The sequence below is a fragment of the Lolium rigidum genome, chromosome 6 (genome assembly GCF_022539505.1).
Source record: "Lolium rigidum isolate FL_2022 chromosome 6, APGP_CSIRO_Lrig_0.1, whole genome shotgun sequence".
Classification (NCBI taxonomy): domain Eukaryota; kingdom Viridiplantae; phylum Streptophyta; class Magnoliopsida; order Poales; family Poaceae; genus Lolium; species Lolium rigidum.
The window spans coordinates 303285171-303297006 of NC_061513.1; positions in this window are offsets into that span (position 1 = coordinate 303285171).

An 11836-nucleotide genomic window follows, 5' to 3' on the forward strand; every position below is an offset into this window, starting at 1 on the left:
GAAGTACAGTCAAATTCTTCATCGAGTAGTACAACTTGAGTCTATGCCCAAGTGCAAGCACTTGCCCATAGACTCGGGGGCTACTCCCATCGGGAGCGCTGCCGCGCACCCAATAATTTCAAGAATCGTCGACATACGTGATCTGCGGCATGGACCTCGCCTTGTATTTTTCTTCTATTTCGGAGATGGTTATGCTTGGAGTTTCTACGCAAGTCTTCGACTTCCCTATAAACTCGGGGGCTACTGACATGGGCATACCCTTCGGGTACCCATTATTAGTATACCTGGCTCGGCCCAATATGGAGAAGACCAAATATGGAGAAGGCCCAACAAGGCAACCCGAAGAAGTAGTCGACTAGGACTCTTGTAAAACCCTAGGCTGGTTGCATATATAAAGCTAGCCGGGGCACCCGAAATAGAGAGGCGAACGAGATAGACAAAATATAGACAACATAGCTCCGCCTATGGCGGCACCCCGTAAACACATCTATGATCATATACTTGGATTGCTAGCAGCACGTAGGGATCCTCCACCGAGGGGACCCGAAGCTGGGTACATCGTGTGCCTAATCTCGCTCCCGGAATCTCCATCGTCGCTCTCTCCCGAAACCCAAGTCTACAATACGTAGGCATTGCCGAGGTGATCCCTCGTCACCTGGGGCATCGTCGATTTCTTCAAAAACAAAATGATGAGGACATCCCTACTACACCACTACCTCTGTCATTGATAGATGAAGAGGAACCTGCTGTGAAGCTCAAGTCCGATGAAGTTCGGATTGGACCAATTACAAGAGCTCGTGCGAAGCTACTTAAACAACAGGTGAACTTGTTTCTAAACGATACTTTGATTGATGAGAACTTTATACTGCCTAAGTGATATTACTTATGTATCATTAGGTATCAAGAGGAGACGAGCATCGCACGAGGAGAGGAGCAGTTGGACATGAAGACGGACGTCAAGATGGACGTGAAGCTGGACATGGAGCTGGACATGAAGATATCTCATGGACGCGCGAGGGAGGAGCGGGAGGAATGCGCGAGAGGAGAAGACGACGTCCGGGCCGGTCCGGCGACCCGGTCCGACCGGACCCACGACCGGCCAGCCCGGTCACGAGGTCCCGGCTGACCGGTCGCCAACCGGATATGAAGCATCGTACCGGGCAACAACCGGAAAGTTGCGAAGTTTCCGGTTGCCGCCCGGTTGACCGGACCACAAACCGGCCCGCCCGGTCCACAGCCCGGTTGACCGGATTCCAGACCGGACCAGTCCGAGTCTGTCTCGACCAGCATCTATTCTGGGTCGGTTATTCTTGTATCTTTTCGACCCGTAACTCGTCCACGACACCTATATAAGTGCCCGGGACGCCCCTAGCTGCTTTAGACCACGTTTAAGATAAACCCTAGTTCTTAGTTGTTTGCTCTAGCAAAACTATTGAATCCCTACACCATATTGCTTGATATGTTCCATTGGGAATTAGACGATTGCAACTTACCGCTTCGTGGTCGGCGGCTACGTGCGCAAGTGTGTGGAGTTGCGAATATCTTGCAGGGTTGAGAGCTGTTGCATTGGCGACAGGGACCAATCGAGAGATCTCGTTGCGTCATACAAGTTATCATCCACTTCATCGTCATGTTTCTCCGCTGCCATCACCCCGTGATCATCATCACCACCGTTGCTTACTGAGAAGATCGGGCCACCCCATATCATCTTGGTATCAGATTTCCAGTTTTCCTCGGTAAGCCATCCACAATCCACCCCATAGTTGAGTTGTGAGTGTTTTCCTATCCAGAAAAAGACATAAAAAAAATTAGGGTTAGGGTTTGCCATAGCCTTAGATTGCACTAATTTCGAGTTTTAGTTGCTTTTCGTAGTTGTTTTTGCGTATCTTTTTCTGTCCATCTAGTATTGTTAGGGTTTGTGTTTTCTCTATCATCTAGTTATCATAGTGTGTCAGTTTTTATTACTCCGAGTCCACATAGCGTACAGTGTGCTTGTTCCCAACCATAGACACAGCCTTTCGATATAAAGTGACTAGGAACTTCCCCAGAAGAGACAAGTTTTACCGCTCGACAGGCTGCTCGTTAGGTTATCGGTGCTTTGCATATTTCTGTTGGCCGTGTTATCAAGGAGTTGCGTCTAAAAAAAAAAATTGATAAGAAGCAAAAAGAGCTACATAGCTGCGTGTGTTAAAAAAAAAATCCAAAAAGAGAAGTGTTGTGCTAGTTGAATCAAGTGATGGCCTAAGTTTACTTTACTGCACCCGTAGTTGAGCAATCTTGTGCCTGTCTCGTTGAGCTTTGCTAGCGTCTCTCTTGTGCATTGCAACCTTTCCCACATATAGTTGCATTGCCCCATTATATCGCCTTGTGTGAGTATCATTGGTTGTCTACTGGTCGTTGCTAGAGCTTGTTATTGGTGCAAATAGGTAGCCTACCTACAGCCCCACATATACCCTCGCTTTGTCGTGTGATTTGTTCTTATACCCTTGATATTCGCTTCGCTACATCCGTGCACTAGTTGTTACTACAAGTGGTAAGCAACACTAATTTACTTTGGAATGGTAAGATCTCCTTTTCTTATCAGTTTTTGAGTGAGTTGTGAGAGTACCACCATATATTTTTGATTTAGTGCACTAATCTACTAACGATGTCTGCTAGTGATCATAAAATTGTTAACCAGGAAAACAAGAGTGCTGCAGATATCATCACATGGAGGGAGCATGAGGCTCTTCGTAATGAGATGCGACATGAATTCCGCGCTCAGGACGAGGTGCTTAATGGGAAGATTGATGAGATTTCCCAAAAGCTGGATGCTACTCATGTGACCGTCACTATCATGCAAGATCAAATGACGGATGTACAACGTAATCTTGCTGATTTGCGCTTAGCTGTTGAGAATTTGACCGCGCAACAACAACAATACGATGACGAAGATGTTGAGCTGCAAGATGACGCACACAATGCTCGTGATGCGCCACGTGGTAATCGTCCTCGCGGTTGGGCTCCACTTGGCCGCAATGGTCGTGGACAAGATGAAGAAGATGGCTTGGGTAAGCCCAAGTTTTCTATACCCAAGTTTGAAGGAGGAGCTGATGTTGAAGAATACCTCACTTGGGAGCTCAAGATTGAGAAGTTGTGGAACTTACATCCACATTATACTGAAGACCGGAAGATCAAGCTTGCTTCTTCCGAGTTTGATGGCTACGCTTTGCGTTGGTGGGATGCTTTTGTTCGTAATCGCGAAGAGGATGGTGACCAGCCTATATGCACATGGCGTGCCATGAAGGAGGCAATGACTTCTCGCTTTGTGCCTACAAATTACTTGCAGAATATATATGATAAGCTGACTCTATTGAGACAAGTGTGAAGACTGTGGATGAATACTACATGGAGATGGAGATGCTTATGCAGCGTGGCCGTGTCCGTGAGTCTCTTGAGATGACAATGCAGTGTTTCCTCAACGGTTTGAAGTATGATATCAAAGGCATTGTTCGTCACTACAGCTACACCAATATGAATCAATTGTGACATCATGCAAGAGAAGCTGAATCACAGTTGGCTGACGAAGCAAAGGTCAAAGGTCGAGCTACAGGAGGTGGGCGTTTCACACCCCGCACGGTACCATCTTCGGCGCCAGCGCCTTCGACGCGCTCCACACCTTACTCTACTCCCCCTAGTAAACCGGTCTCCAATGTGTCTAACACAAAGAAGTCCGAATCTGCTGCAAGTACGAGTGGCTCAAATGTGTCTACTGCGCGTAACCGTGATATGGTTTGTCATACATGTGGTTGCAAGGGTCACTTCAAGAGAGATTGTCCTAACCGCAAAGTCATGGTTATCAATGAGGACAATGAATACGAGACTGGAGATGATGTTGATCCTAATGCTCCAGTAAGATGATGACTATGACACCGATGGTGAAGATGCATATCCGTCCGAGGCTCGCACCATTGTTGTGTCGCAGCGTGCTCTTAATGTGTTGCCTAGTGCATCTACTCAGCGCTGCAATTTGTTCCAAACAAAGGCTTTAGTTGGTCCTGACAAGGCTTGCAAGGTCATTATTGATGGCGGGAGTTGCCGCAATTTAGCAAGCAAGGAGTTATGTACCAAGCTGAAGTTGAAGTATCTACCGCACCCACATCCATACTATATTCAGTGGTTGAGCGACAATGGTGAGATGAAAGTAAACCACATGGTGCGTGTTGAATTTGCTATTGGACCGTATAAGGATTGCATTGATTTTGATGTTGTTCCTATGACGGTGTGTCACCTACTGTTGGGACGGCCTTGGCTCTATGGCCGTTCTGTGCAACACAATGGCCGTGCTAATACATATCACTTGGAGTTTAAGGGAAAGAAAATTAATTTACAGCCCATGACACCACAACAAATTGTCAATGAGTCTCGTCAGAAAGTTGAAGTCAATTTGGAGGATGCTTCATTAGATAGGCGAGAGAATTGTAATGTTGTGAGTGATATAACGAAAAGTGAGAGAGTGAATTCCTTAGTTTCATTAGCCACCAAAGAAGACATGAGAGAATTTAGTGAGGATCCTACAGCCATGCCTCTTGTGCTCTTGTACAGGGGTACGGTTTTGGTTTCTAACGACATGACCCCTCTTCCTATTGGTGTTTCTAATGTTTTGCAGGAATTTGGCGACGTGTTTCCGGACGAGGTACCCGCAGGACTTCCACCATTGCAAGGTATTGAGCATCAAATCGACTTGATTCCCGGAGCTTCGCTACCCAATCGGGCACCATATAGAACGAACCCCGAAGAGACAAAGGAGATACAGGAGAAAGTACAAGCGCTACTCGACAAAGGTTATATCCGCATAAGCCTTAGTCCTTGTGCTGTTCTCGTTATTCTTGTTCCTAAGAAAGATGGTACATGGCGTATGTGCGTAGATTGTAGAGCGATAAACAACATTACTATTCGATATCGTCATCCTATTCCCCGCTTAGAGGATATGCTAGATGAATTGAGTGGTGCTTGCTGTTTTCACTAAAATTGATTTGCGTAGTGGTTATCATCAAATTAGGATGAAAGAAGGGGATGAGTGGAAAACCGCCTTTAAAACAAAATTTGGTTTATATGAGTGGTTAGTAATGCCTTTTGGTTTAGCTAATGCACCTAGCACTTTCATGAGACTGATGAACCATGTTTTGCGTGATTTTATTGGCAAGTTTGTGGTTGTGTATTTTGATGACATATTAATCTACAGCCGCAATGAATCTGATCATATTATACATATTCGACATGTTTTGCAAGTGTTGCGTGCTAGTAAACTCTATGGTAATCTTGAGAAGTGCACATTTTGCAAAGATAAGGTCATATTTCGGGTTATGTTGTCTCTAAGCATGGAGTAGAAGTAGATGTGTCTAAAATTGAAGCTATTCAAAATTGGCCTACTCCCATGAATGTGAGTCAAGTAAGAAGTTTTCATGGTCTAGCCGGGTTTTATCGCCGTTTTGTGCCCAATTTTTCTACTATTGCTGCACCTTTGAATGAATTGACTAAAAAGGGTGTTGCATTTGAGTGGGCGTTGCCCAAGATCATGCTTTTGATGAACTGAAACGATTGTTAACTTCTGCACCGTTACTTGCACTTCCTGATTTCAATAAGCAATTTGAGATTGAATGTGATGCTAGTGGTATTGGAATTGGTGGTGTGTTGATGCAAGAGGGTCGCCCAATTGCATATTTTTCTGAGAAACTTTCTGGTGCTAAGTTGAACTATCCAATATATGATAAAGAATTGTATGCTTTAATTAAGTTCTTGAGGTTTGGCAACATTATTTGTGGCCAAAAGAATTTATCATACATTCTGATCATGAAGCTTTGAAATATCTGAAAGCCGAATCTACTTTGCATAGGCGTCTTGCTAAGTGGGTTGAGTTCATTGAGTCTTTTCCATACATTATTAAGCATAAGAAGGGAAAAGATAATATTGTTGCTGATGCTCTATCTAGGAAGACTATGCTATTAACCCATCTTGATGTTAAAATTCCTGTATTAGAGGTATTATGTGATTTATATGCGACTGATCATGATTTTGCTGAACCGTACCGCTTGTGTGTTATGGGTAAAGCATGGGAAAAGTATCACATACACGATGGGTTCTTGTTTAGAGCTAACAAACTATGTGTTCCAGAATCGTCTGTGCGTTTGCTCTTATTGCAGGAATCTCATGCTGGAGGTTTGATGGGTCACTTTGGGCGTGATAAGACGCTACTCATGCTCGCTGATCACTTTTGTTGGATGTGGACAGTATGTGAAGAGGTGCATTACTTGCAACAAGTCCAAGTCCAAGCTGAAGCCTCACGGTTTGTATACTCCGTTACCGGCACCTACTACACCTTGGGAAGATATTAGTATGGATTTTGTGTTGGGTTTGCCGCGTACTAAACGAGGCCATGATTCTATATTTTTGGTAGTGGATAGATTTTCTAAAATTTCACACTTTATTGCCTCCCACAAAAGCGACGATGCGTCGCATATTGCTAATCTTTTTTTCAGGGAGATTGTTCGACTACATGGAGTCCCGAAGACTATTGTTTCTGATCGTGATGTGAAGTTCATGAGCTACTTCTGGAAGACACTTTGGGGAAAGCTAGGGACGAAGCTACTATTCAGGTACTACTTGTCATCCCCAAACTGATGGTCAAACTGAGGTGGTGAATCGAACCTTGTCACAACTGTTGAGATCCATGATCAAGAAGAACCTGAAGGAGTGGGAAGAGTGTTTGCTGCATGTAGAGTTTGCTTACAACAGGGCGGTACATTCTACCACAGAGCTGTGTCCTTTTGAGGTGGTGTATGTTTTTAAACCCATTACTCCACTTGACTTGTTGCCTTTGCCCATACATGAGAGAGTTAATATGGAGGCATCCAAGAGGGCAGATTTTGTGTGTAAGATCCATGTGAAGACTAAAGAGTTCATCGAGAAGAAAGGCAAGAGCAATGCTGCAAGGATGAACAAGAAGCTCAAAGAGATGTTGTTCAAGCCTGGTGATATGGTCTGGGTACATTTTCGCAAGGATAGGTTTCCGAAGTTGCGGAAGTCTAAGTTGAAGCCTCGTGGTGCTGGTCCTTACAAAGTGCTTGCCAAGATCAATGATAATGCATACTCAATAGATCTTCCAGTTGATGAGTTTGGTGTCAGTAATTCTTTCAATGTTGCTGATTTGACACCATATAACGGAGAAGACCTTGGAGCATCGAGGTCGACGCCTTTTGAAGGGGGGGGGGGGAGATGATGAGGACATCCCTACTACACCACTACCTCCGTCATTGATAGATGAAGATGAACCTGCTATGAAGCTCAAGTCCGATGAAGTTCGGATTGGACCAATTACAAGAGCTCGTGCGAAGCTACTTAAACAACAGGTGAACTTGTTTCTAAACGATACTTTGATTGATGAGAACTTTATACTCGCCTAAGTCCTATTACTTATGTATCATCGAGTATCAAGAGGAGACGAGCATCGCACGAGGAGAGGAGCAGCTGGACATGAAGACGGACGTCAAGATGGACGTGAAGCTGGACATGGAGCTGGACATGAAGATATCTCATGGACGCGCGAGGGAGGAGCGGGAGGAATGCGCGAGAGGAGAAGACAACGTCCAGGCCGGTCAAGCACCCGGTCCGACCGGACCCCTGACCGGCCAGCCCGGTCACAGGCCCGGTTGACCGGTCGCCAACCGACCGCCAACCGGATATGAAGCATCGTACCGGGCAACAACCGGAAAGTTTCGAAGTTTCCGGTTGCCGCCCGGTTGACCGGACCACAGACCGGCCCGCCCGGTCCACAGCCCGGTTGACCGGATTCCGGACCGGACCAGTCCGAGTCCGTCTCGACCGCATCTATTCTCGGGTCGGTTATTCTTGTATCTTTTCGACCAGAACTCGTCCCGGACACCTATATAAGTGCCCGGGACGCCCCCTAGCTGCTTTAGACCACGTTTAAGATAAACCCTAGTTCTTAGTTGTTTGCTCTAGCAAAACTATTGAATCCCTACACCATATTGCTTGATATTGTGTAGATCCTGAAAAAGTCTTGTGTGATCTGCTGTTCCATTGGGAATTAGACGATTGCAACTTATCGCTTCGTGGTCGGCGGCTACGTGCGCAAGTGTGTGGAGTTGCGAATATCTTCCAGGGTTGAGAGCTGTTGCATTGGCGACAGGGACCAATCGAGAGATCTCGTTGCGTCATACAAGTTATCATCCACTTCATCGTCGTGTTTCTCCGCTGCCATCACCCCGTGATCATCATCACCACCGTTGCTTACTGAGAAGATCGGGCCACCCCATATCACAACATCATGTAACAAAGAGAGGAAAGCATTTCAGAGGTGAGGCAGATAACCGAATGAAGCCTACCCGCCCTACTGGGGATGTTATATATGATATGGTCAAGGATTTAAAAGTGATCTTTGGAAAGGGTCCTGGCGTACAATCTGTTCTGCATGACGTTGATGGACACGTACCCATGTGGAAGAAGATGTCTATATTTTGGGAGCTACCCTATTGGAAAATCCTAGAGGTTCACTCTGCAATGGACGTGATGCACGTGACGAAGTATCTTTGTGTGAACCTGCTAAACTTCTTGGGCATATATGGGAAGACAAAAGATACACCGGATGCACGGCAGGACCAGAAATGTATCCACGAAGGAAACAACCTGAATCCAGAGAAGTATCAAGGTACTGCTAGCCACTAGTAACATATGGGTCTTATATAACGATTATAGTTCGTCTCCGAATATCCAAAATGCGTCACAGACATGTGATCCTGACGGTTTGCAGGACCGTGGCGGATATCGCGTCACAGATGGCCATACTGACGGTTAGATTTTCCTGTCATGGATCCATGACGGCTAGGTCCAAACCCAAAGCCCAGCCGGCCCGGTGCATTGTGACGGGAATAACCGTACGCGGCAGGAGGTCAGACATGTCGGAGAACGTGTGTCCCTGTCGGCTCTGTCGTGTCGCGTGACGTAGTCACCTGTCCTCTAGAGTGACATCATCCGACAGTCTGCTTCCGACAAAGTTCATGTACATTACACGTGGCGCATCCTGATTGGCAGACCTTGCTCCACAGATTGGACACGTGCTGAACTTGTACATAAAAAGACATCATCAGTCAACCAATTATGACCGGATACGTGGCCCGACATGTGGACCCAGCCGCCCACGTGGCGCTCGTACGGCTCGTCAGAATGCCATTTTTGTGCCAATCACTAGCTGACATGTGTCGATGTACGGATAGCCCATTATGACGTACGGACTTCAGCCCAGAAAATGTAGCCCACAACGTACATAACTGACTATGATCAGGCGGAGATGGCCCAACCATGACTAGGTGACAAGGTATTAACTTGTCAATGCCTACAGATTGTAGACTAGGGTTTAGTTGGAAGTAGAGGGCAAGTAGATCTCGAGGGTTCAGCCGAAAAAGTACTCGACTACTAGAAAACTAGGGTTATGTTGACAATGAAATCGATCCCCTCTTTCTCCCTCGACTCCCACTTATATAGGAGGTGGAGCCGATGGTTTCGTGATGTACAAGTTACAAAGTCCGGGAGACTCTTTGAGTTCGTCCCGTAATAATTACATGTCGAATATTCCTAATACAACTATCTTTCCAAACTATCTCCTAATTAGGCTTCCGGGCTTCATAAACTTCGGGTCGTGGGCTTTCCTCAAACCCCGGGTACCATCTTCGGCAGGCCCATTGGGGATGCCTATGTCAGTAGCCCCCGAGATTTTGCTTGAATCGAAGAATCAGGGAAAATCTCCATCTCTACGATTATCATATGTTTTCTTTGAGTCAACAAATAACTTTCTTAAAACAATCGTATATTGTACAGGGACAACGGTAATTGGGGCTGGTTCATCTGACGGATCATGTACCAGTTAACTGCTCTTGTGGCAATCCCGCAAAAACCTACTTCAAGATCACGTCCCTGAACATGATCTTGGGATACTGGTGTAATTCGACATGTGCCGCTTAAGGTCTTACCAGATGCCGAATTCCAGTTATGTTTTATCGGGTACCTAACACGTCCGTTAGGATTTTTCTTCGCATCTGTTGATACGGAAAAGTAGCAACTCACATTCAAAGGAGGTGCCACGCCGCACAGGACAGATCCCGGGGTCTTACCTTCGCAAAGTTCTGCGGCATTCAGAGATTAAATCACGACTGAGGCGCTCTGAGAATATATTGTCGGGTGTCTTTTTCGGCTGCTGGAATAGCACATTTATGTGAGTCAACAGATGACTTGTATTGTTTATCTTGTCCTCTTGTCCTCCTGATGGGAGTATATGAAGAGTTATATGATAATTCGAAATATGCTCCTCATAAAGTTACCAATTTCATCGGGTACGCGACCAGCGTTCCCGATGGGAGTAGCCCCCGAGGTTACAGCCAAGTGCTTGTACTTGGCTATAGGCTCACCTCTTTAGTAGATCTATCGCTATATTATTAATCCTTTTCAACAAAGTCATATTTATCGGGTGCGCGACCAGCGCTCCCGATGGGAGTAGCCCCCGAGGCTATAATCGAGTATTTATACTTGGTTGTAGGCTCACTTATCTTGTCTTTTTTGAATCATCTCTTTATCAAACTCCTTATAAAAGTAGCCCCCGAGCATTTGAGCAAAAACTTGTATTTGATCAAAAGCTCTCGAAGTTATTTTTGATCCGCTGCCGCCAATCTTTAAAACACTGCAGTCGAAGTTTTTCCGTAAAGTGACATCAGTGCTGATGATGGCCACGATGGCTGTATCAGGAAAACGCGAGTCCTGTCCTGTCACTGACTTGTGGGGCTGAAAATCTGCGGTTTTTGACACGTTACGCAAGTGGGGGACACACGTCCTCCGCTTTTTCTGGCACGCGCACTGTGGCGCCTGTTTAGTTACCTCCAAGTAAAAATATCTTTTTACCCCTGGGCACACGTGTAATTCATCCACCCAATTCTCTCACCATCCAACGGCGGGGCGTTTCACTGGCGTGGCATAAATAGCCTTCTTCTTCCTCAGAAACCCCCTTCGCTGCGTTGCGTTCATATCCCCTCTCTGTCAAAAAACCTCCATTGCAACCACAAACGCTCCTGCGCTCAACCACATCCTCAATCTCTCCAACACCATTGTTGATGCCACCGCGGACGAGACTCACAAGGCACAGCACTCCCGAAACTAGCATGGCGGCGCAAGATCTGGGCATTTTCGAGTGGGAGAGATCTAAGATCTCGAATCAAGATGCGAACCTGATGAAGAAAATCGGGCTGATGAAGAAGAAAGATGCGCCGATCTTCCCCAGCGAGGAGAGCTTTCCGACGCCTCCCATCTCATATAGGGTTAGCTTCGTTGACCACCTCATCCGCGGTCTCTCCGCTCCTTGATGCGTGTAGTTGACACGTCCGTTGGGAACCCCAAGAGGAAGGTGTGATGCGCACAGCGGCAAGTTTCCCTCAGTAAGAAACCAAGGTTTAATCGAACCAGTAGGAGTCAAGAAGCACGTTGAAGGTTGATGGCGGCGGGATGTAGTGCGGCGCAACACCGGAGATTCCGGCGCCAACGTGGAACCTGCACAACACAACCAAAGTACTTTGCCCCAACGAAACAGTGAGGTTGTCAATCTCACCGGCTTGCTGTAACAAAGGATTAACCGTATTGTGTGGAAGATGATTGTTTGCGAGAGAAAACGAGTAAAAACAAGTATTGCAGCAGATTTGTATTTCGAGTATTAAAAGAATGGACCGGGGTCCACAGTTCACTAGAGGTGTCTCTCCCATAAGATAAAAGCATGTTGGGTGAACAAATTACAGTCGGG